Source organism: Bos indicus, chromosome 5 (assembly GCF_029378745.1).
Source record: "Bos indicus isolate NIAB-ARS_2022 breed Sahiwal x Tharparkar chromosome 5, NIAB-ARS_B.indTharparkar_mat_pri_1.0, whole genome shotgun sequence".
Taxonomy (NCBI): Eukaryota; Metazoa; Chordata; class Mammalia; order Artiodactyla; family Bovidae; genus Bos; species Bos indicus.
Window position 1 is genome coordinate 41,183,787 of NC_091764.1, and position 25,308 is coordinate 41,209,094.

General features: G+C 35.5%; 1 protein-coding gene across 1 annotated transcript in view; it reads left to right on the plus strand.

Moving 5' to 3' along the window:
- The window catches only part of SLC2A13 (solute carrier family 2 member 13), a 526,379-nt gene that overhangs the window by 251,907 nt on the left and 249,164 nt on the right, over window positions 1-25,308 (plus strand). The gene's annotated exons all lie outside the window — the stretch shown is intronic.

A 25,308-nucleotide genomic window follows, 5' to 3' on the forward strand; every position in this document is an offset into this window, starting at 1 on the left:
TGGATTTGGCTTTGTCTGTGTGAGTGTCTTCCTTAACTAGTTTGCAGTTATGACCTCAGGAAAACAAAAACCATGGCATTCAAGATTTGAAAATAGGATTTTTCGAAACCACTGCCAAGTGAATTCTTTTCTTTAGAATTAGTGACAAGCTACAATGACATTTTTAATAACTTTTAATATTAGCTGTATACTCAGTTTGGGTTTAGTTTAGTTTAGTTTGGGTTTCAACATTGAAGGTCCATGACAAAAATTCTAAAGACAGATCTCTTGGTTCCTTCTTTCTCAGGCAACTGGAGAGCTAAGGTAGTGACTTCTGTCCACGTTTGTGATAGTACTTCCTGTGACTGATAGAATTGCAGAATTTCAAATGTTATTAAGCTGCTAGATGCAGAGACAAATAGTCTAATGACATGTTATTCTTGGCAGGAAGAAAAATGAACAGTGTTCCCTGCTGGAACATCTTCATTTATTTTGATAAGATTATTTTTATTGGGTAGATTAAAATATACAAAACTAAATATAAGGTGCTCCTGTTTCCATTTCAATAAAAACACATAGTACCAGAAAATAGAAAATGTATAAAGTATATGATTTTAACTTTAGTTTACTGCATTGAATTAACAGTCTTCTCTTCAATTCTTCTGATGATCTTCAGCTTCCTTAAGGTTCTCCCCTCAGTCTCTTATCATAATTTTGTTTGAGAAATTTAATCTGTATTTTAGCTTATTTGCAAGGACTAAGTTTAGCCCTGAGACATATTTTCTTTGAAAAATGCAAAATTTTTGCCATTGTCAAATTTCACACTGAAGTCTTGATTTCAAGGGATTGCATTGTCTCTTGGAGCCTTTGCATTGCATCTGGTCTCCCATAATCCCTGCTACTTTCCTTGGCTGGGCACAGTCAAGATGGTTGAGGTTGTGTCACCTGCCCTAAGGAATCCACATTCAATTAAAATTCTGCTTAGAACTTTCCCCATGTATGTCCTGTATGACATACAGATTGCAGATTATCAGATATCTCATATTTTAGGAATAGAGATAGAGTCAAATCATTACAGAAAAGCTGTGGACATTTTTAAGATGTTCAGTTTCATATTTTACTTTTAAGACTTTTATTCACTTAAAAAAATTTTTTTTGAGGCTAAGTGGATGAGACTACCGTTTGTCAACACTTTGAAAGTGAAAGTCACAGTCGTGTCCAACTCTTTGTGATCCCATGGACTATAGCCTGCCAGGCTCCTGTGTCCATGGAATTCTCCAGGCAAAAGTACTGGAATGGGTTGCCATGTCCTTACAATCACTTTTATCAACTGGAAGAGAGGGTGTGCTGTAACTGACTTTGGAATCAGACAGATCTGTCTAATAATGTTGTTAGAATTAAATGAGGTGGCATATTAAATGTACTCTAACTAACATAGTCACTCATTATGTACTGCACTATTATTTTATTTGGTATCAGACAGACTTGGAGTCAAATTTTACTATGTTTCCTAATCAGTTATACTACTTTGAATGACTTACATAGCCACTCTAAGTCTCAGCTTTCTTACTTGCAAATGAGATATAATCTGCCTCCCAGGGTGGTTGTGTTTTCTCTCATCCTAACCCATCTCAGTGACTGGTGCTCCCACATATCTGGTTGCTCAGGCCCCAAACCCAGGAGTCATTGTTGATACGATTTTCTTTTCCTTTTACTCCCCAATCCAGTTCTCCAGTAAGTCTTAGCCCCAAAACCATGATTTTCAAGCTGTGCAGAGGACATAAGAAACTCTTTATGAGCGAGCTGAGGGATATTTAAGTATGTGAGGGAAACACAACATGCTCAGACTACCCCTATTAAGTAGTTTAACTTTAATAAACAGAGCTATTAGGTATTTGTTTTGGCTTCGAGGTGCTGAAAAAAATTACTCATATACAAAGGGCTCCTTGAAGCCAAGAAGTTAGGGACATTTAGCTCTGTGGTGTAGTGCATATCCTTTTCCTGTCTTCATCTCCATTACTACCAGCCACACTAGCCTCTATCATCTGGTTTGTTGTAATCATCAGTCTCCTCACTGGTCTTCCTGTTTCCAGGTTTACCTTCCATAAACCATTCTTTTTTCTTTTTTTCCTCAAACTCTCTTAAGTTTGTTCCCACCATAGAGACTTTGCAGTTGCTTTTCTTTCTGCCTAGGAAGATCTTCCTCTAGATCTTCACTGTGGCTGATTCCTTGTCACTTGGGTCTAAATTTAAATGTCAACACCTCAGATAGGCCTTGACCCTGTTCCATTTCCTCCTTTCACTCTTACATCTCTCCATTTATTTTCTTCATGGTATTTATCACTGAATAAGTTATCCTCTTTGGTTGAATGAGTGCTAAGTGACTTCAGTTGTGTCCGACTCTTTGCAACCCTATGGACTGTAGCCCACCAGGCTCCCCTGTCCATGAGTTTCTCCAGGCAAGAATACTGGAGTAGGTTGTCATGCCCTCCCACAGATCTAACCTATGTCTCTTAGGTCTCCTGCATTGGTAGGCAAGTTCTTTACAAAGGCACCCCCTGGGAGGCCCATCCTCTTTGTTTACTTGTTTGTTAATAAGCTCATGAGAGTAGAGCCCTCATCTATATTGTTTACCTTTAAATTTTGCTCAGCATACAGTAGACACTCGGAGAATATTGGTGGCATTGGAAATGTGGACAAATGCTTGCTCTATTTCCTTTCTTCAGAACTCAATGATGTCATTGATGATCATGTGCCCTTTGCTGTTTCTTTATAGTAAAGTCATGCTGAAATTATGAAAGATGGGAAAGTAAGTGTCTTGGGGAGGGGGATGTCAGACATTAGATTTTTTATTTATTCTGTTTTAATAGCACTCTACCTTTATTTGAAGTGCCTGATTTTTCCAATCTTTAGTAAATTAATTAAACAATTAATTAAACAACTGAGAAATGATTCCTTTTTCTATTTTTCTCATTACCCAAATATCCCTGAATTGGCAAATCTCAGTTGGAGAAGTACTGGAGTAATATATTGTAAAATCAAAAACACTCTTGTATATTCCTTATTTCATTGAAACATAGAACCATAAACAGCATGAAGGAAAGGTATCCATGTAGCCTTTGAGTTTATCCCAAAGGAATGAAATGGATTGCCAGATTGTATTGCACAGCGTCAGTTTGCAGTTCAACGAGATGAATATTTGCAATGATCATTAAAGAATAACTTCATGAGTAACAAAATGAAGATTCCATGATTGACCTCAATAAAGCTATAATACAGAATTATATATAATAAATTAAATTTATAATAATATTTTTATCATTAGTGCAAAATGTAAACAAGTAAATTTGGATAAGTACATATAGTTATAGGTATTTATATTCTGGCTATTTGTTTTCTTTACAGAGTGTACCTCGAACTTGCTTTTCAGTCACTAAGTCGTGTCCAGCACTTTGAGACACCATGGACTGTAGCCTGCCAAGGTCTTTTGTCCATAAAATTCTCTAGGCAAGAATACTGGAGTAGGTTGCCATTTCCTCCTCCAGGGGATCTTCCTGACCCAAGGATCGAACCCATTTCTCCTCCACTGAGAGAGGTGATTCTTTACCACTGAGCCACTAGGGAAACTTATGATTTTTTTCTAAGGATTTAAAATTCAGTTGGAAATTCCTGATGGTAACAATTTGGCTATGTTTAACTGGTACACAAAATCTCCTGTGCCTTCTCATATCTGAAGTACTGAAACAATCAAGTCAGTGCTGTTTAGGATAGCTTATAATTTACAGCTCAAGATTCCAAGTGTATTTTTCTTCAGCCCTAGAATTCCTATAGTACCATTTGCAGATGGAAGTAGAATGAGAGAAAACAGATGTTCAGGAGGCCCAGGTATAGGTGTGGGTATAAGTAGGTGGCAGACTCTGTCAGCAGGAGAATGGGTGTGCAGGAAAGGGAGTGGCAATAGCAAAGGCACTGGTAGGATCAGCTTGTTGTAATAATTACTCCGGTTAGCGCAGGGTGTTTGTCTTGCCCCTGGTAGGGGAGGAAGGAAGTACATGATGCTTATAGTTGTTCTGACAGTGTTAAAAGTGAAAAGGGCACAAGATCATTCCTATATATCAATTGTTTTAGTAAGTTTTATGTTTGTACATAAATGGTTATCTCTAATATGGTTATGTTCGTTGATAATTCAAATGACTTCTAAAACCAAAAAAGCAGAAATGACTATGGCTTCCCAGCATGAATTGTATAGTCATATAATGTTTGCTTCTACATGTTCATTAGAAAGCCAGTTCATGAATTAATTTTGTTGTTAAAATTATACTAGTAACTTAGGTTGCATGCATACAATGCATTTTTCATCAACTAGGTGAAAAATATTGGTTAGCTAGTTATTTTGATAGTGGAATATGAATCAGATAATGATCTATTAAAGTACATTAAAACAAGTTTTGCTGATTTTAAAGTTTTTTCAGTAAACAGTATCATTGGGTCATTTATGTAGTGGATTTAAAAAGTCACAGGCTTGTTTTACCATTATTGATATTTTACATTTTCAGTTTAATTTTTATTATAGTATTACATATATAAGTCAAAGTAGTATGAGATTTACTATGAAAAGTGATTTTCCCTGTCCTTCATCCTCCACCTCAAGTTCTACTCTTCCAGGACAATTACTTTCACTTCTTTTAAATATTTTTTCCATATTAACACCCTATATATTTCTAAGTAAATAATATTTATATAATTTTTATTGATTTCAGTGTTTGAAATTCTGTATTTATTTTGTATTACATAAGATACTTCTTCCAACCATCACCACTCACATTCACACAATTCCTCCCACCCTTATAATTGTATCTCAAGTTTTGGGGTTAACTAATGTTCACTGTTTTCATCCTTGTGACTACAAAAACATTGTTTCCAACTGAGCAACTCAGTGCACCATGATTATGTGGACTTCTCTTGTACTGTACATCTTCTGTTTGCTACTAGGGTGACACCTCTGTCCTTCTCTGCCTTACTCTGTGTGAAGCCTGGCCGGATGAACTGACCGATACATGTGTACCAGCATTTTTTCCTCCCCTATTGTAAATAACTGCCTCCTCCTTTAATTTGGGCTTCTCTTGTGGCTCAGCTGATAAAGAATCAGCCTGCAATGCAGGAGACCTGGGTTCCATCCTTGGGTTGGGAAGATGCCTTGGAGAAGGGAAAGGCTACCCACCCAGTACTCTGGCCTGGATAATTCCATAGACTGTATAGTCCATGGGGTCACAGAATCAGACAGGACTGAGCGTCTTTCACTTTCACTTCCTTTAATTTGCTCAGTGTTCCTTGTATCTCTTATTAATCCTTTCTGCATACTCCTCAGTAACCTAATGACAAACATCAGGAAACCCATCCTTGTATTTCTGCTTCCCCACCTCTTGCCTTCCTTGCTCACCCTCCTCCTACAGCCTCCATCATTCTGCTCACTCCCTCCCCTCATCAGGATGCTGTCCAGGTACAGCTGTAGAAATTTTCTTTAGTTCTCTTCTGGTTGGCTTCCCTGCTTCCTGGATCCCATTTCCTCTCTTTAGGCTTATGCCTTCCTTTTGGTGGTTCTCATTCTGCAGTAGTTGCCTGTGAAAAGCTCGGTGGAAGATTTAAAAAAAAAAAAGAGAGAGAGACCATGAAAATCTTTATTCTGCCCCCAGACTTAATTATTGTTCTGCCTCAGAATCTTGAAGAGATAGACTTTCATTTTCAGACCATGCCTTCCAGCTGCACTTCATTGTGCTTGCTTTTCTCCAGTCTGAAAGTTTGGTTGCTCACTGTCTCTACCAGGAAACCTGTTTCTCCTTCAGAGTATGGGTAGGGTGAGAGATCTGGCAGGGAGACCAGGGGCAAAAACTGATAGTTATAATTGTTATAACTGATGTTATAAAGATTCTCAATTAGTCCTCTTGTTTTCAGTCTGAAATATCTGGCACCTCCAATCCTTGGACTTTTCCCGACTTCTGTTATGTAACACATCCCTTGCTCCCCCACCCTTATATATTCTGATATTTTAAGCAAGTCACCACACATATAATCTCTTATCAGTCTAATGTTCTTTATCATCACATAGTTTTTAAAAACTTAACTTCTTTTATAGTAATTTTAGTAGAGAAGGTAAGAAAATAAAGGTGCTGAGTTTTACTGAACGAAAGTATTTTACAATACTAAGGCAAATTACAATCAAATTCATAAGTGAAATGCTTCTGTGAAGTAAGATACATGTTATTTTAAAATATTACTTCTCTCATAGATTAGGTGACCATAGTTACATAGATTTATCTCTGAACTTTCTATCCTGTCCATTGATCTATATTTTTGCTTTTGTGCCAGTACCATACTATTTTGATTACTGTAGCTTTGTAGTATAGTCTGAAGTCAAGGCGTCTGATTCCCCAAGCTCTGTTTTTCTTTCTCAGGATTGCTTTGCCTATTTGAGGTCTTTTATGTTTCTAAACAAATTTTTAAAATTTTCATTCTAGTTCTGTGAAAAATGCCATTGGTAATTTGATAGGAATTATATTGGATGATATGGTCATTTTGACAGTCTTGATTCTTTGAATCCAAGAACATGCTATATCTTTTCATCTGTTTGTCAGGTTCTATTTCATTCATCAACATTTTACAGTTTTTAGAGTACAGATCTTTTGCCTGCTTAGGTAGGTTTATTCCTACATTTTTAAAATTCCTTTTTATGCAATGGTAAATGAGATTGTTCCCAAATTTCTCCTTCTGATCTTTCATTGTTAGTGTACAGCAATGCAACAAATTTTGGTGTATTAATTTTGTATCCTGCAACTTTACCAGACTTATTAATGAGCTCTGATAGTTTTCTGGTGGCATCTTTAGGATTTTCTGTGTATAGTATTGTGTCACCTACAAACAGTGAGATTTTTGCTTCTTCTTTTTCAATATATATCCCTTTTATTTCCTTTTTGTCTCTAATTATCACTCCGATTATCACTTCCAAAATTATGTTGAATAAAAGTGGCAGTAGTAGACATCCTTGTCTTGTTCCTAATCTCAATTAATATGTGCCAAAAGAGGCAAAAATACACAATGGAGAAAAGACAGTCTCTTCAAGAAATAGTGGTAGAAAAACTGGACAGCTACATGTGAAAGAATGAAATTAGAATATTCTCTAACACCATACACAAAAATAAACTCAGGATGGATTACAGACCTAAATATAATACCAGAGACTATAAAACTCCTGGAAGAAAATATACACAGGGTACTCTTTCATATAAACTGCAGCAATATCTTTTTGGATCCATCTCCTGAAGTAATGGAAATTAAATAAGTAAGCAAATCAGACCTAATTAAACTTAAAACCTTTTGGTGCAAAGCAAAGGAAACAATGAAAATACACAAAATGGGAGAAAATATTTGCAAACAGTGCAACCAACAAGGGATTAATCTCCAAAATATAGCAACAGCTTATATGGCTCAAGTCAAAAAACAAACAACCCAATCAAAAAAATGGAAGGAAGATCTAAATAGATGTTTCTCCAAAGAAGACATACAGATGGCTAAAAGGCACTTAAAAGTATGATCAGCATTGCTAATTATCAAAGAAATGTAAATCAAAGCTACAATAAGGTATGTCTTCACACTGGTCAGAATAGCTACCATCAAAATATTTACAGACAATAAATGCTGGAGAAAGTGTGGGAAAAAAGAGAGCCCTCCTACATTGTTGATGGGGATGTAAATTGATACAGCCACTATGGGGAACAGTAGGGAAGTTCCTTAAAAGACTAAAAATAGAGCTACCATATACTGTAATCATACTCCTTGGCATTTATCTGGCGAAAACCATAATTCAAAAACATGTGCACACCAGTGTTCAGTTCAGTTCAGTTGCTCAGTTGTGTCCGACTCTTTGCGACCCCATGAACCCCAGTGTTCACTGTGTCACTATTTACAGTAGCCAAGACATGGAGGTAAGCTACTAATAAATGTCCATTTATAAAATGAATTGATAAAGAAGATGTGCTGTATATACACAGTGGAATACTACTCAGCCATAAAAAAGAGTGAAGTAATGACATTTGCAGCATCATGGATGGATCTAGAGATTATCATACTAAGTGAAGTAACTTAAATAATTTATATTGTACAGTTTGGAATTTAAAAAAGAGAGGACTTTCACATAGGTCCAGTGGTTGAGAATCTGCCTTCCAGTGAAGGGAATATAGGTTTGATCCATGGTCAGGGATGTAAAGTCCCACATACTATGGAGCAACTAAGGCTGCATGCTACAACTAGAGAGGCCCATGCATCACAACTACTGAGTCCACATGCTCTATAGCCCGTGCTCCACAACAGGGGAAGCCTGCATGGCACACCAAACAACTATCATAGCCAAAATAAAAGTAAAAATAAAAATTAAAACATTAAAAAGATACAAAGAAACTTATTTCCAAAACAGAAAGAGACTCACCAAGGTAAAGCAGATTTATGATTACCAAAGCAGGAAGGAGGATAGGAGAAGGAATAATTGGGAGGTTAGGATTAAAATATAGACACTCCTATTTATAACATAGACCTACTGTATAACACAGGAAACTACACTTAAAATTTTGTAATAACTTGGAAGAGAATATGAAGAAAAAATATATATGGCTTCCCAAATGGCTCAGTGGTAAAGAATCTGCCTGCCAAGGCAGGAAACACGGGTTTGATCCCTAAGTCAGGAAGATCCACAGGAGAAAGAAATGGCAACCCACTCCAGTTTTCTTGCCTGGGAAATCCCATGGACAAAGGATCCTGGCAGGCTGTAGTTCATGGGGTTGAAAAAGGGTCAGGCACAATTTAGTGACTAAACAACAACAAATATAAGTATGCAGATATGAGTATGTATGTACTTATATACATATATAAGTATGTATGTATAACTGAATCACTGTGCTGTATTCTGAAACTAAGGCAGTATTGTAAATCAACTATACTTCAATTTAAAAAGGAAAGTTCTGTAAAACAAAAAAGTAGTGACTACTTCACTGTAAAAATTAGTTCTGTACGTAATCTTCAAAATTTTTAAGATTTAAAACTTGTAATTCTCATTTTCTGTATAGTAGAAAATCTAGCATTTTAGCTCTATTTTATGTATTGCTCATTTATTAGAAGAAGTAATCTTGTTCCCACCACTCACACAGAAAGTGCAGTCAGAGCCTTAATGATGAGTTGGCAGGCTCTAAAATTAAATCAGTAAACTTACGTATTAGAAACAGTAGGCATTGTCAATCAGCTATACTTCAATATAAAAGAAAGAAATAGCATAGATTTATGTTATAGGCCTTTTCAGTCTGAGTAAGATTTTTCACTAGAATTAGTAAGCAAAAACTGAGCAAAAGCATATAAAAAATTAGTGCTCTTTGAAATTCATTTCTAATCTATGAAATATGATCTTTGAAATAAATGTTATTGTGATACAATATTTTTTACCTTTTAGAAATAATATTTCTATAGGTAAATATTAAAATGATATAGAAATAAATTCTTAAATATATACTAGTCTCTTGCTACTGGAAAATTAATTCATTTTCCACCAATTTATGCATTTGATACTAAGGTTACAATTATGCATGTTTTAAATTTATACTTTAATGTTTTTGTGTCCAATTAACTTAAGTTACTTATTTATTTATTTCAGTGACTTCAAGGGCATATATTTTGTATCCCACACTTCCATAGAAACTCAAATGTTGAAACAAAACAGTCATGTTTTGTGTCAGCAAGGAAATGGCTACCCATTCCTATTCTGGAGATTTCCACAGACAGAGGAGCCTGGCAGGCTGCAGTCCATGGGGTCACAAAGAGTCGGACATGACTGAGCGAGTAACACACACACACACACACACACACACACACACACAGCTTAGAACATACTGAAGCTGAATAAATTACTCAAAGCATAACCTTTAGCTTTCCTGAATACTTCTTAAAATAGAAGTTTCTGAATATGAAACAAAATTTAGCCAACTTTTTATAGCATTGCATAGGGATTTTGAAAAGCAGCTTTGAGGTTAACAATAGAAAATACAATATTCTTTTCTTTTTGATGTTTTATTCTTTTAGAAAAGACACATTCTAAGTAGATGTGGCCACATGTAATGGATATGCTTTTTTGAAATGTAAAATATTGATTAACTTTAATAGACCCTGGGATCTTGAACTAGCTTGTTATATTTTTAAGGTTTTATGTTTTAAATGACATTTATGGGAGAAAAAGACAAAGATATGCTTTGACTAGTATGTTTATGGTCTTTCCAGGAAGCATTATAATTCATATGACTCACCAATTTTTAGTTGGTTTACTGTGTACATTGATCATTATTCTATACCTAGTAGAAAATATTAAACTCTCCAAGTGTTTTGGTATCAGGTATAAACTTGTGAAGTTCAAGATTGTTAAAAATTGTATAAAATGCACAAAATATAATGGAGTTTTCATAAAGAGAAAGAGAGAGAAACCTTATTACTGGACTCAGAAGGACCAGGGCATTTGATTTTGGTACATGAACTATAGGTTTTTGGCTGACAAGAATCTTATTTTTTAAAATGCTTAGTGCACAATCTACTACTGTTTCATTTGTAAGTGAATAAACAATGTGTTGGTTCTAAGTTACCATTAATTATGTATTGACACCTTGATAGATTGCTCTATCCATTCTGCAGCTTTTCCCAATAAAATGGCATCAGGAAAAGATTGTTCTCTATCAATGAAACTTATAAAAATCTTCACATTTAAAGTTAGAACTATATTCAGTTTATAAAATTATAAACGTTCATTATCTATTGAAATGATGATATGACTGTTAAAATACCAGAAAAAGATATGTCAGAATACTAAAAAGCAGTTTACAAAACACTGTTACATGTTTCACCCATTTCAGAATACTGCCTATGCAATTCATCTCTCTGCGCCTACTCATAAATATCAGAACCATATAAATATGAAATTTTTGAAATTCCTCATAAGAAAAGTATAATGTTTCGTGAGAGCATTCATTATAACATATGTATTTGAAACTTCCCAGGCCTCTAAACCTAAGATTTACATATTCTTGATATTCTTGAAAACTGGGATATTCTTGAAAACTGACTAAAGGGATATTGTTTCCTCAAAATGATTATCAGTCACTATTTAATAAAATATTCCTTGTCTTTGAGTGTAAGAATTACTTACACCAAAAGGACTGCTACTCTTCACATATTTTAATGATTGAGGATGAATGTATTATGTTTTGAGGGACATTTTCTTTCTCACTGCTTTAATGTTCTGAACTTTATTTGAATTTTTTTTCAATAAGTTCCAAACAGCCTTTATTTCAGTATTATAATTATTTATCCAACCAAATAAAGAAGTGCATCAGATCCATGCACAGAGGAAGCAATAGGCTTTGTATTTTGGAATCTATCCCTTTCTGGAAGGATTATATAGGATATTGTAACAACTAGGTGAGAAAAAGAAATTAGTATGGTTAGCTTAGATAAATTAGGAAAATTATTTTTTAATAGAATTATACTGCTGTGAAAGGTTGGTAAATATTGATAAGTGACTTAAATGTGCTGTCATTTGACTTGATTTTAAATAGTTTAGACATCTTTCACATTCTATTTGGTTTATCATGCGTCCTCCCACATAAAACTAAAGCATCTGATGAAGGAAAGGAATATGCATTTTATTTTATTAAATTATTGAATCCTCTATGATAAGGATATAATTAAAATTCAGCCTTTCTAAAGCAATGGTTGTTTTAGTTTTATTCTCATTCATTAACATTTCATAGGCAACCCTAGAATTACCCAGATGCTGGAGTCATTAGATAACAATTTTAAAGCGTTTTTATAGCTGTGGTCAAAGAGATGTAGAATGAGATGTCTGTAATGAAAGAAAAGATAGGAGATCTCGGGGAACTATGAAGAATAACCAAATGCAAATTTTACAGCTGAAAAATAAAGTATCAAAAGTAAAAAGTTTACTTTGTGTGCATGTGCTCAGTCACTCTGTTGTGTCTGACTCTTCACAACCTCCTGAACTACATGTAGCCTGCCAGGCTCCTCTGTCCATGGCGTTTTCCAGGCAAGAATACTAGAGTGGGTTACCTTCCTACTCTAGAGGATGTTCCCGACCTGTATCTTCTTCACTGGCAGGTGAATTCTTTACCACTGCTCTACCTGGGAAGCTGAGTTTACTAGATGACCTTAATATCAGAATGAAGATGATAAAAATCTGAAGAGAGAAAGAAAACATTTTTTTTGATAGCCTCAGATTATATGAGGCAATTTCAGAAGATAAATGGGGTCTTGGAAGGAGAAGAGTGAGGTAATGGTGAAGGAAAAAAAAACTGAAAAATACTGGGGACTTCCCTAGTGGTCCAGAGGTTAAAAATGCGCCTGCCAGTGCAGGGGACATGGGTTCAGTCTTTGGTCTGTGAAGCTTCCACATGCCTTGGAGCAACTAAGCCACAACTACTGAGCTCATGCTCTAGAGCCCACAAACCACAGTACTGTGCTACTTAACAAGAGGAGCCACCACCATAAGAAGCCCGTGCGCCACAATGAAGAGTAGCCCCTGCTCACCAAAACTGGAGAAAACCCCCACACAATGAAGACCCAGTGCAGCCAAAAATTAAGTAAATAAATAAATAAAAGTTTAAAAAATAATACTTGCAGAAATCCTCTGGAATTTGGTAGGAGATATAAATTTACATATTTATGGACTCAGCAATCTGTTTTTCACTTTTTAGTTTTAAGAGTATTCTATATATTGTGGATATTTTCATAGCCTCAGATTATGTGAGGCAATTTCAGGAGTAAATGGGGTCTTAGAAGGAAAGAGTGAGATAATCGAACAGAAAAAAAATTCAGAAATACTGGGGACTCTCTTATAGGAGATGTTCTCAGATGCTCAGTCATGTCCAACTCTTTGCAAATCTCATGGACTATAGTCTGCTAGGCTCTTTTGTCCATTGGATTCTCCCAGCAAGATACTGGAGTGGGGTGCCATTTTCTCCTTCAGGGGATCTTCCTGACTCAGGGATTGAACCAGCATCTCTTATGTCTCCTGCTTTGGCACATGAGCTCTTTACCACTAGTACCACCTGGGAAGCCCTTGTGTGGTATATGATTTGCAAATTTTTCTTCCATTATGTGGGCTACAGTTTTACTCTATTGATACTATCTTTCAGTGCATATAAATATTGTCTTCTAAGAGTTTTATTATAATTTTAGGACTTACATTTAGGTATTTGATTATATTAAGTTAATTTTTTAATGTGCGGTAAGGATCCAATTCCATTCTTTTGCATTTAGATACCCAGTTTTCCCAGCACCATTTGTTAAAAAGACTCTCAAGATTCCATGTGAATTTTCTATATCTATTTCTGAAAAAAAAATCACTGAGACTTTTGTAGAAACTGCATTGAATCTGTAGGTCACTTTGGATAGTATTGACATCTTAACAATATCGTCTTCCAATCCAAGAACATGGGATGTATTTCCATGTAGTTGTCTTTCTTAATTTCTTTTAGAGAAAATTGTACTTTTCATTGTACAAGTCAGTCATACCCTTGTGTAAGTTAATTTCCAAGTATTTTCTTATTTTTGATGCTATTGTTCATGAAATTATTTTCTTAATTTCCTTTATAAATTGCTCATTGTCATTGTATAGAATTGCAACTGATTTTTGTGTGTTGGCTTTATATCCTGCTATTTTGCTGAATTTGTTTATCACTTCTGGCAGAATTTTTTAGGAAAGTTTGGGGGGGTTTGGCATAAAAGATGATATCATCTGCAAAGAGATAATTTTACTTCTCCTTTTCCAATTTGGGTATCTTTTATTTATTTTTCTTGCCTAATTGCTCTGGCTAGAACTTCAGGAACTATGCTGAATCAAAATGGAAAGTGAGTATCCTTGTTTTGTTCCTGATCTTATAGGAAAAGCTTTCAGTCTTTCACCACTGAGTATAATGTTTACGGATTTTTCTTCTATTGCTTTTATTATATTGAGATAGTTTTCTTCTGTTCATGGTTTGTTAAGTGTCTTCATTACAAAAGGGTGTTGAATTTTGTCTCATGCTTTTTGTGCATCAATTAAGACATGATTATGTATTTATCTTGTTGATATAATATATTGCATTAATTAATCTTATATATTGAACCATCCTTACATTCCCATAGTAAATCCCACTTGTTTATGCTATATAAGCCTTTTAATATACTCCTAAATTCAGTTTGCTAGTTTGTTCATAAAGAATGTTGGTCTTTAATTTTATAGTGTCTGTCTGGTTTTGGTATCTGGGTAATACTGGCCTCACTGAATAAGTTAGAGTATATGTCTGTTAGGTCTAGTTGTGTTAAGTTCTTATTTTCCTTACTTATCTTCTATCTGGCTGTTCAGTTATTAAAAGGAAGCTATTGAAGTCTTCTGATTGGAATGTAGCATAGTTTCTGAAGGTTCTTCTTGAGGAAGATGAAAATCAGTATCATGTTGATTGTTGAGGTATTGCAGTGCTTGCATTCATGCAACACTTATTTTGCTTGATAAAAGCTCCATGACACAAGAGAAGTGATGCCAGCAATTTGGGTAGACCAAAAAATAATCACAAATCACTTCTTTTAAATGGAAAGGTGAAAGTCCTTGACTTAATAAGAAAGGAAAGGAATCATTTGCTGAGGTTGCTAAGATTTATGGTAAGAATGTATCTTCTATCAATGAAATCATGAGGAGAGAAAAGTAAATTTATGCTACTTTTGCTTTCACACCTTGTTGGTTTTTGGTTGCTAAGTAGTGTCTGACTCTTTGTGACCCCATGGATTGCAGCATGCCACGCCTCCCTGTCCTTCACTGGCTCCCAGAGTTTGCTCAAATTCATGTCCACTAAGTCAATGATGCTATCTAAACTGCAGAAATTATGGCTGCTATGTGTTGTGATTTAAGATGAAATGGTCTTAAATTTGTACAGTGAGATATTCTGACAGAAAGAGACTATATTCACATAACTTTTATTATAGTATATATTATAATTGTGAAAGTGTTGGTCATTCAGTAATGTCCAACTCTTTGCCACCCCATGTACTGTGGCCCACCAGGCTTATCTGTCCATGGAATTCTCCAGGCAAGAATTCTCTAGTGGGTAGCATTCCCTTCTCCAGGGGATCTTCCTGACCCAGGGATTGAACCTGGATCTCTTATACTGCAGGCAGATGCTTTACCGTTTGAGCATCAGGCTACTTTATTAGTAGTTACTGTTGCTAATCTCTTACTGTGACAACTTGAAAATTAAACTTTACCATAGGTATGTTTGTATAGGAAAAAAACATAGTGTACGTAGCAGCTGGTACCATCTGTGGTTTCAGGCATCTAGTGAGGATCTTGGAGCATATCCCCCATAGATAAGGGGGAACTATTCTAACAGTATTGGGAGAATAGGAGTCTGAGCACAGTATTTGTGTGGCTGGTAGTAGGAACAGTAACTGGCACTAAGTCCTGCGACAGGGGATAAGTAATAGATAGGAACTGAGAAAACTGTTCATGAAAAAATACCAACTTACAGACTAATATAGAAGTAAATACCAACTGAAAGTAATGTGGCAATGCCCTCAGAAATGAGTTAGGAGTAATGTAAGGAACTAGTATTATTAGATACCTGTGTGACTTTTTAGTAAAAATCAGAATAATTTATCTAACAGTAAATACGTTGTGAAAAATTTTAAAATTTATGAGCCATAACTTGTAGCCTTTTGACTATTTCATTACCCTCAATTCAAAAATGCTTCTCTTCTTTAATTTTCTTAAAATATGCATATATTAAGTATTAATATACTGTCACTCTATTTGCTTAGCTGGTATAAGGAAATGCAGTCATTGACATGTGTTTCTATGGCTAGTTTTTCTTTAAAGATTGACATTCAATAGTAAAAGATAAATGACAGGAGTTGATAGCTTGATTTAAAATACATTTATTCAGCTCATCTTTTTTCTGACTTGTTTTAGGTTGATACTGCAAATGCAAATCATATATCTGTATATATGGAAAAGCTGACATTTTCATTCATGGGGTATATTACATATCATATTTCCTAATATGGGTAATGATATTAATAAATGTTGAAGAGTGGTTTTAAAGGAACAGTTCTTGGCAGTTTATCTGCAGTGTATTAACATAGGTGAACAAAGAAACTTGTTCTTCATAATTAGTATCTGTGTGGAGTCAGTGAAAGGTGAAGGCCTTCAACTTGCTAAATGACTAATTCAGTTTCCCGCATAACTTACTGAAATCAAAATGAAAACCTGCATATCTCGTATGCTTGAATATTTGGTAAAGGTCTTTGTTTTAACAAGTTTAAAAATTGTGTTTTAAAGAATGTTTTAGGTTTTCAGATAGTCAAAAACTGTAGGATGTTTTATGAAACACCAATTATTATTTGCTTAAGAGTTTCCATTATTAATGTGTTTAGAAGAGAAAGGCATTTTAACATAATACTCTTTCATTCTATTTTGTTTTTGTTATTTACCTTTTATACACTATATTCAATACATGTAATTTTGGAGGCTTAAGTATAAAAATACTTCACAAAAAATAGAATCATTATAATGTTAGTGAGGAAATGAAAATAATAGCATGTTTTTGGTTTTAATTATTTTCACAGTTTGTATACTTTACATACACTTACTTCTAAGGATTCGCTCAGTCGTATCCAACTCTCTGCCCACTAGGCAGAGACTATAGCCCACCAGGCTCCTCCGTCAATGGGATTCTCCAGGCAAGAGTACTGGAGTGGGTTGCCATTTCCTTCTCATGTCTTTACAAAAAAGATGTGGATATGATAATTTTGCCTCATAAACAGGTAAAATTTGCTTTGAGGGAAACAATAGATATTGAGGTGCTAAGAGATTTGTATTTTTGAAGTGTTTCTATTTTTGCTTCTGTCTTTAGTATATCTTTATTATGGTAAAATATAACAAAATTTGCCATTTTTATCCTTTTAAAATATACAATTCAGTGGCATTAATTACATTCACAAGTTGTACAACCACTATTACCACTATCTACTACCAGAAGTTTTCATAACCCCAAACAGAAAATATATACTTGTTAAGCAGTAATTCCCCATTCCTATTTTCCCTCAGCCTTTGATAATGTCTAATTTATTTATTCATTTATTTTTAAAAAATGGTATAAATATATTTATAAAGAATACGATATTTTGTAAATAATGTTTATTGTTATGTATAGGTTAAGTCACTTTAACTTATTGAAAAGTTGATTTTAATAATACTTTTATCTGTTATTTGAATTAGTCTATGGCACATCAAATGCATTCTAATTATGATGCAATAATTTAATTTTCCTTTCCCTTAGCTAGAATATTTAAGACCATACAAGGATTATTATTATATTCAATGTGCTCAGTCTGGGTTTCTTCAATGCAGGGTTTTTTATTCTTAAATGTTGCCTCATGGCCAAATCAGAATTATGAATTGCCAAATTAAAATAGAATACAAAAATATAATACTATGCTCTTCACTGATCCCTTTGCAGAATGATTGTTAATCATCAATCATGGACTCCTAAGCAGTGATGTGTATCATGTGAAAACTCTTGACTCAGTATAAGCAAGTAGAGGTGCTAGAAGCTCCCATGACTTTTCTGTGCAGGGATAGCTGGGATATATTCCTGCATGCTTAAACACACTGATATGTGACAGCAGGGCAGGAGAGAGCTCTCTTCCTTTGCCAGTGGCTTCTTTCAAATTACAAAAACCTCCCAGTTCAGAAAGACTCGCCAAAATGTTATTAATATCTGAAGGTCATAATTTTCCAGGAACAGAAAAGAAAGAGGGAAATTCATGTACCTGAAAACAAGCTAATCTTCCAAAGCAAAACAGCAGAGATTGTACATACAACATACAACTCAATTCTTCGACTTGAAAACTACCGCTTTTGCAGTTCTTGTATAGGCAATCCTGTTATCACTAATCACTGCCCTATATACAGTGAAGCCAAACAAAAGGAAACTTTGAAATTTAGAGCAGAGAAAAGTTTAATGTAAGATCATGCAAGGTGTCCTGTTACGTATGCCTCCTAAACCCTGAACTCCCCAATGGTTTTCTGGGAAAAATTTTTATAGGCAAAATTTGGGATGAGAGCTACAGGGTTTGTGACTTCCTTTGATTGTGATGATTTAACAGGACAGAGTTCTAGGAATCTTGTGCTGGCTTGTAGTTACCATCCTTCACCTGGGTGGGGCCCTTAGTTTCTGCAGAACTCAAAGGTTAAATATTTTCCAGCAGGGCGATCTAGGACCCTGTCCTGTGGCTGTAGTGGTGTTTCTTGCCCACCTCTCCTTGTTTTCTTGCATTACCTCCCACCTTCCTTAATTAGCAGCTTGTTTGAATCTTGCACTTTGGAATTCAGGGAGGTTCAAGGAGTGTGAGCATACTCTCAGTTCGGTTCAGTAGCTCATCCTGTCTGACCCCATGGACTGCAGCACACCAGGCCTCCCTGTCTATCACCAACTCTGGAGTTTACTCAAACTCATGTCCATTGAATCAGTGATGCCATCCAACCATCTCATCCTCTGTCGTCCCCTTCTCCTCCTGCCCTCAATCTTTCTCAGCATCAGGGTCTTTTCAAATGAGTCAGCTCTTCACATCAGGTAGCCAAAGTATTGGAGTTTCAGCTTCAACATCAGTCCTTCCAATGAATATTCAGGACTAATCTCCTTTAGGATGGACTGGTTGGATCTCTTTGCTGTCCCAGGGACTCTCAAGAGTCTTCTCCAACACCACAGTTCAGAAGCATGAGTTCTTTGGCACTCACCTTTCTTTATAGTCCAACTCTCACATCCATACGTGACTACTGGGCAAACCAAAACTTTAACTAGATGGACCTTTGTCAGCAAAGTAATGTATCTGCTTTTAATAAGCTGTCTAGGTTTGTCATAGCTTTTCTTCCAAAGAGCAAGCATCTTTTAATTTCATGGCTGCAATCACCATCTGCAGTGATTTTGGAGCCCAAGAAAGTAAAGTCTCTCACTGTTTCAATTGTTTCCCCATCTATTTGCCATGAAGTGATTGGACAAGATGCTATGATCTTCGTTTTCTGAATGTTGAGCTTTAAGCCAACTTTTTCAGTCTCCTCTTTCACTTTCATCAAGAGGCTCTTTAGTTCTTCTTTGCTTTCCGCCTTAAGTGTGGTGTCATCTGCATATAGCTATTGTAAATAGTGCTGCAAGAAACATGGGGATACATGTGTCTTTTTCAATTATGATTTTCTCAGAACATGAGCCCAGTAGTGGGATTGCTGTGTCATATGGTGACCATGTTTCTTAATCCTAAGGGCTTTGCATAATAGGTGCTCAATGAGTATTTAATTAATATTTTTATGCACATTTTTTATTGTCAGTTAAGGGATTTTTTGTGCTTAAGCTACTTTTTTCAACTTCAAAATAATTGAAATGGGAAACTGAGAGTAGGGAAGAAAGAGAATTAAGATAAGCTGAATAACAGAAAAGAAGGGAAAGGAAGAGGAAAAGCCTGCTTTGCTTTCTAGCCTTATGGGCATTTGTGTTGTCAGAAACTTCGTCCATGCTGTGTTTTCTGAATAAATAGTCTTCCTTTACCTTTTTTTTTTTTTTTTGTGAGCTCACTCTTAATAACTACTTAATCATCCCTTCATCAGAAAAGGCTTTTGACCACTTGGTTTAGGTCATATTCTCAAAGGTCCATATGCTTCTCTGGAGTCATTACTGCATTCTAGCTTTAGATTTATTTGTACAAATTTGATTGATATGTGTATCCTACCCTAAGCTGGAACCTCTGGGAAGAGAGGGAACATGTTTAGTTTTTGCTACCAGCATAGTGGATGATCTTTAGCAGATGTTTGATAATTATTTGTTGATGAGTATGTGAAATGTGACATACTTTGATCGTGTAATTAAGAAAGAGGATTCTTGAAATCTCATGAGATCATCTAGGGTGGAGAATGAATAAAGCTGTGTTTTCTCTGTCCTGTATGTTAGGGAAGAAGATGGAATTACTAGTACCTGTGTACGGAGAAGGCAATGGCACCCCACTCCAGTACTGTAGCCTGGAAAATCCCATGGATGGAGGATCCTGGTAGGCTGTAGTGCATGGGGTCGCTAAGAGTCGGATATGACTGAGGGACTTCACTTTCACTTTTCACTTTCATGCACTGGAGAAGGAAATGGCAACCCACTCCAGTGTTCTTGCCTGGAGAATCCCAGGGGTGGTGGAGACTGGTGGGCTGCCGTCTATGGGGTCGCACTGAGTTGGGCACGACTGAAGCGACGCAGCAGCAGCAGCAGCAGCACACTCCCTGAAAAGGACTGTCTCTATTTTCCACCTTGATTGTTTAAATCATACTCCTTCCCCAGAATATGTTTACAGAATTAGGAGACAAGAGATACTACTTTCATTAGTAATGATACTGTTGCTACTGCTGCTACTAAGTCGCATCAGTTGTGTCCAACTCTGTGCAGCCCCATAGACAGCAGCCCACCGGGCTCCTCTGTCCCTGGGATTCTCCAGGCAAGAACACTGGAGTGGGTTGCCATTTCCTTCTCCAATGCATGAAAGTGAAAAGTGAAAGTGAAGTCGCTCAGTCGTGTCCGACTCTTTGCGACCCCGTAGACTGCAGCCTACCAGGCTCCTACATCCATGGGATTTCCCAGGCCAGAGTAATGGAGTGGAGTGCCATTGCCTTCTTCGAATAATGATACTACATTCATTAATTATGTAAACACATGAACTTAAAATTCTTGCAGAAGTCAAGTTAATGCTATGCTCTTGATAAATGGTTTTAATATATAATGAATGTAACGATGGTGTGAGCCAAAGCTGACCCAGCTGCCTCATGAGGTCTGTGTTCCAAGGGAAGATTTGTGGAAAACATGATTAATTTTAAAAGTGTTTTTCTCCTCACATGAAAAGAAAATAATTAACCTTTGTGGTTATTACCATTTAGTTTTAGAATGTCAATGTGTGTGATATTGGGATACAAATAGTATATACAATTAAACTAGCAGCCGAGATTTCCGTTTTTTGAATTAAGATTTTAGCAGTAGCAGGAAGAAATTAGTTTTGACACTTTCACTTTCCTTAGCAGCAAACAGGGAGATCTGTGTTTTGTTTTGTGTTTTTTAATTTTTGTAAAGGGAAACACTGCTGGCCTGAATTTCTCAGAAAATTTCCTCCCGACAACTGACAGCATAAGAAAACTTCTGTATATTTTGACACCTGAGTATGTACAGTTACGTTCCCTATTATGTACTGCCCTATCTTAGATGTATCTGTGCCATGTGCTCTGTGTGCTAAACATCACTCAGTCATGTTTGACTCTTTGCGACACTTTGGACTGTAACCCACCAGGCTCCTCTGTCCATGGGGATTCTCCAGGCAAGAATACTGGAGTGGGTTGCCATGCCCTCCTCCAGGGGATCTTCCAACCCCAGGATTAAACTCAAGTCTACCGAATTGCAGGCAGATTCTTTACTGTCTGAGCCACCAGGGAAGCCCATCTGTGCCATAATGGAATTTAAAAATCATACATAATTTATACTTCTTACATTAATTCTCAGCGACAGTAGATCTTGTCCTTTGAGGATGGTTAGATTGTTGGAAATAGGCAATAATAAAAAGGCATTTAGAAGATATTGTATGTCTTTTGAATTAAGATATGTGATTGAGCCTTCTTGATTATTTTTTTTTAAGTTTTCTTTAGAAAACGTTCTGTGAATCACAGTTGTCATGATGGATTCAATCTTTGAGCTCTTTATGTCACATATACTCTTAAGCTTCAAAATTTCTTCATGATGACTGTGATTAATGTTTGGACATTTTGCATTCTGCAGTTATTTTTAAGTGTGCAGTGTCCTCGGTTGTCAGGTTGTCATTTTGATGAACCAACTTGATCTTGATAATTTTAACCCTAGAATTTTGTGCTTTCTTTATACGTGTTACTCAAAAGCTCTGTTTCATCCCTGGCTATTTTTAAGTTCCCTGTGAAAAATGACAATAAATGTTAAATCTTTTACTCACTGAAAATTGATGGGCTGTTTTTTTTCAAAACTTCTTCTATGTTCAACTTTTCTTTCAGAAGGGATCCATATGCTTTTGACTCCTCAGCCATAATTTGTCTTTCTGACTGAATCAGATATATGACCTTCCCCTATGAGTATTTTACTTCCTCTTGGGAGTGTTTGTACAACCACCTTATGCATCACTGTTGTTGTCCTCCAGTTACAACATTGCTCTTGACTTGTCTTTGGTCATTGTTAATTCATTTGTCAATATGATTATCTTTACTGAAAGCTTTATATTATATCTTACTGGCTTTTATGCCAATATAAAACATAACCAAGGCCCTGTCGTAGGTTCGTCTTTGTTTTTTTAATAATTATTCATTTGTATTTGGCTGAGCTGGCTCTTCGTTGCTGCTCACACTTTTTCTCTAGTTGCAGCAAGTGAGGGACACTGTTATTGGGGTGCACAGGCTTCTCTTTGTGTTGGTTCTCTTGTTTCTGAACACAGGCTCTTCATGTGCAGGCTTCAGTAGTTGTTGCGTACGGGCTCAGTGGCTGTGCCTCATGGGTTCTAGAGCGCAGCCTCAGTAGTTATGGTGCACGGACTCAGATGCTTCACAGCGTCTGGAATCCACCCTGACCAGAGACTGAACCTGTGTCCCCTGCACTGGCAGGTGGATTCTTAAACACTAGGCTACCAGGGTAGTTTGCTGACCTACTTCGTTAGTTTTTGTAGGTTATCATTGCCATTCTTCTTTTTTTATTATTATTATTTCCTCCCCATCTTTCCTTCTCCATAGGAACTCAATGTACATATTTAATACACAGTGAATTTATATATATATATTGCTAGAAATCTTGTTCTCCTAATTTCCTCCCATATTGTTAGGTTGCTATATGCAGTTTTAATACTTCAACTTCTATATTTTATCCTAACCAAGAAAACTTGTGTTTTCTATTTCTTTTTCTTTTCTTTTTTTTTTTTAGTGTTTCAGAATAGATCTATTTCATTTAGATATTCAAGTCATTGGCTTATAGTTGTTCATAATATTCTTCATCTATTTTGTGCTTAATCTATTTAACAGTTCATGATAGTAGTTAGCTATATTTCACTGTATGGTTAATTTATATTTTCTCTCTAGTCTTTTTGATCTCACTCTAGTGAGATATGTTTCATGTAAAAAAAATTATCATTTTAAGTGAATAAGTATATGAGTTTTGACAAATGTATACCATCATAATAGAGAATAGTTATGTTCCCCCAAAAGCTGTCTCATGATACTTTCGAGTCCATTTGTCCCCCTGTCCCTGACCATTGACAGTTACTCCATTGATTTTATAACTGTAGGCTTGCCTTTTCTAAAGTTTCATGTAAATAGAATCATACAATATGGAGTCTTTTGTGTCTGGTTCATTCAGTTAGTGTAAGACTTTGAGACTGACTTATGTTGTATATACTGGTCATTCTTTCCTTATTATTGCTAGATAATATTCCATCATAGATTAGCTTTTAAGATTATTCTTTTGTTAATGAATATCTGAATTGATTCTAGTTTATGCCATTACAACATTATTAAGATTATTAGTGTATATATACAAATCATTGAGTAGACATGTATTTTTACTTTTCTTGGGTAAATAGTTAGAAATGCAACTGTTGGGCCATACATGTAATTTTGACATTTTAAGAAATTGCCAAATTGTTTTCCAAAGTGACTGCAAAATTTTACATTTCCATGAGAATTCTAGTTCTTCCATATCCTGCCAATATTTGATATAGTCAGTCTTGATAATTTTAGCCATACTAGTGGAGGTGAACTGAAATCTCACTGTGGTTTTCATTTGCATTTTCATAATGGCTAAATGTTGGGTACTCCTTTTTTTGTTTATTTGCTATCCATATATCTTTTTTCAACTTTATACAAGTATAATTGGGAAATTTGTAATATATTTCAAGTATCTGACTTTAGGATTTGATATATGTATGCACTGTGAAAGAGCTTTTCCCCCATCAAGTAACACATCGATCTCATCACATATTTATTCTTTTCTAAGAACACTTAAGTTCTGCTCTTTTAGTAAATTTCAATTATACAATACAATATTATCATCTGTAGTCACCATATCCTCAGGCCCTCTTTATCCTAAACCTGAATATTTGTGTGCTTTCACCAACCTTTATTTCTCACACCTCCAACTCCTGGTAACCACGTCTTACTCTATTTCTATGACTGACTTTTTTTTTAATTCTACATGTAAGCTATACTGTGTAGTATTTGTCTTTCTCTAACTAATTTCACTTAGCCTAATGCCTTCCAGGTTTCAGGTGGCAAGGTTTTCTGCCTTTTTAAGGCTGGATAATATTATATTTTCTTTATCTTTATATCCATAACTAGATACTCAAATTGTTTTCATGTATTGGCTATTCCAAATAATTCTTCAGTGAACTTGGGAATACAGATATCTCTTTGAGATAGAGATTTGTTTCCTTCATTTGTATATCCAGAAATAGAATCACTTTATCACATGGTAGTTCTGTTTTTTATTCTTGATACATGGCCTCAATACCCAGATAGGAATACTGTTTTCCGTAGTGTCTGTACAAGTTTACATTCCTAAAACTGTACAGGGATCCTCCCTGAATTTGTTCTTATATTTTTGATAATAGCCATCCTAACAGGTGTAAAGTAACATCTCATTGTGATTTTGATCTGCATTTCCCTGAGAATTATTGATGTTGAGCATTTTTCATGTCCTGGTTGGTCAATTGTAAGTCTTAGAAAAACTTTCTATTCAGTTCCTTTGTCCATTTTTTAATTGGGTTGCTTTTTGCTACAGCATTTTATCTTGCATATTTAGGAAATTACAAGTAGGATGTGTGGTTTTCAAAGATCTCTTCCTGTTCCATAGGTTGCCATTTCATATTGTTGATTCTTTCTTTTGCTGTGAAGAAACTTTTTAGTTTATTGTAGTTCCACTTGTCTATTTTCGCTTTTGTTGCCTTGGTTTTAGTTTCAAATCCAAAAAATCACTGCCAAGATCAAGGTCAGGAAGCTTCTTCCCTATATTTTCTTCTAGAAGTATAGCATTTAACAATATTTTATCCATTTTGAGTTGATTTTTGTGTGTATTATGAGATAGAGATCTAATTTTATCACTTTGTGTGGATATCTAGTTTCCCCAATGTTATTTATCCTTTCCTCATTGCATAATTTCAGTGCCTTTGTTAAAAAATAAT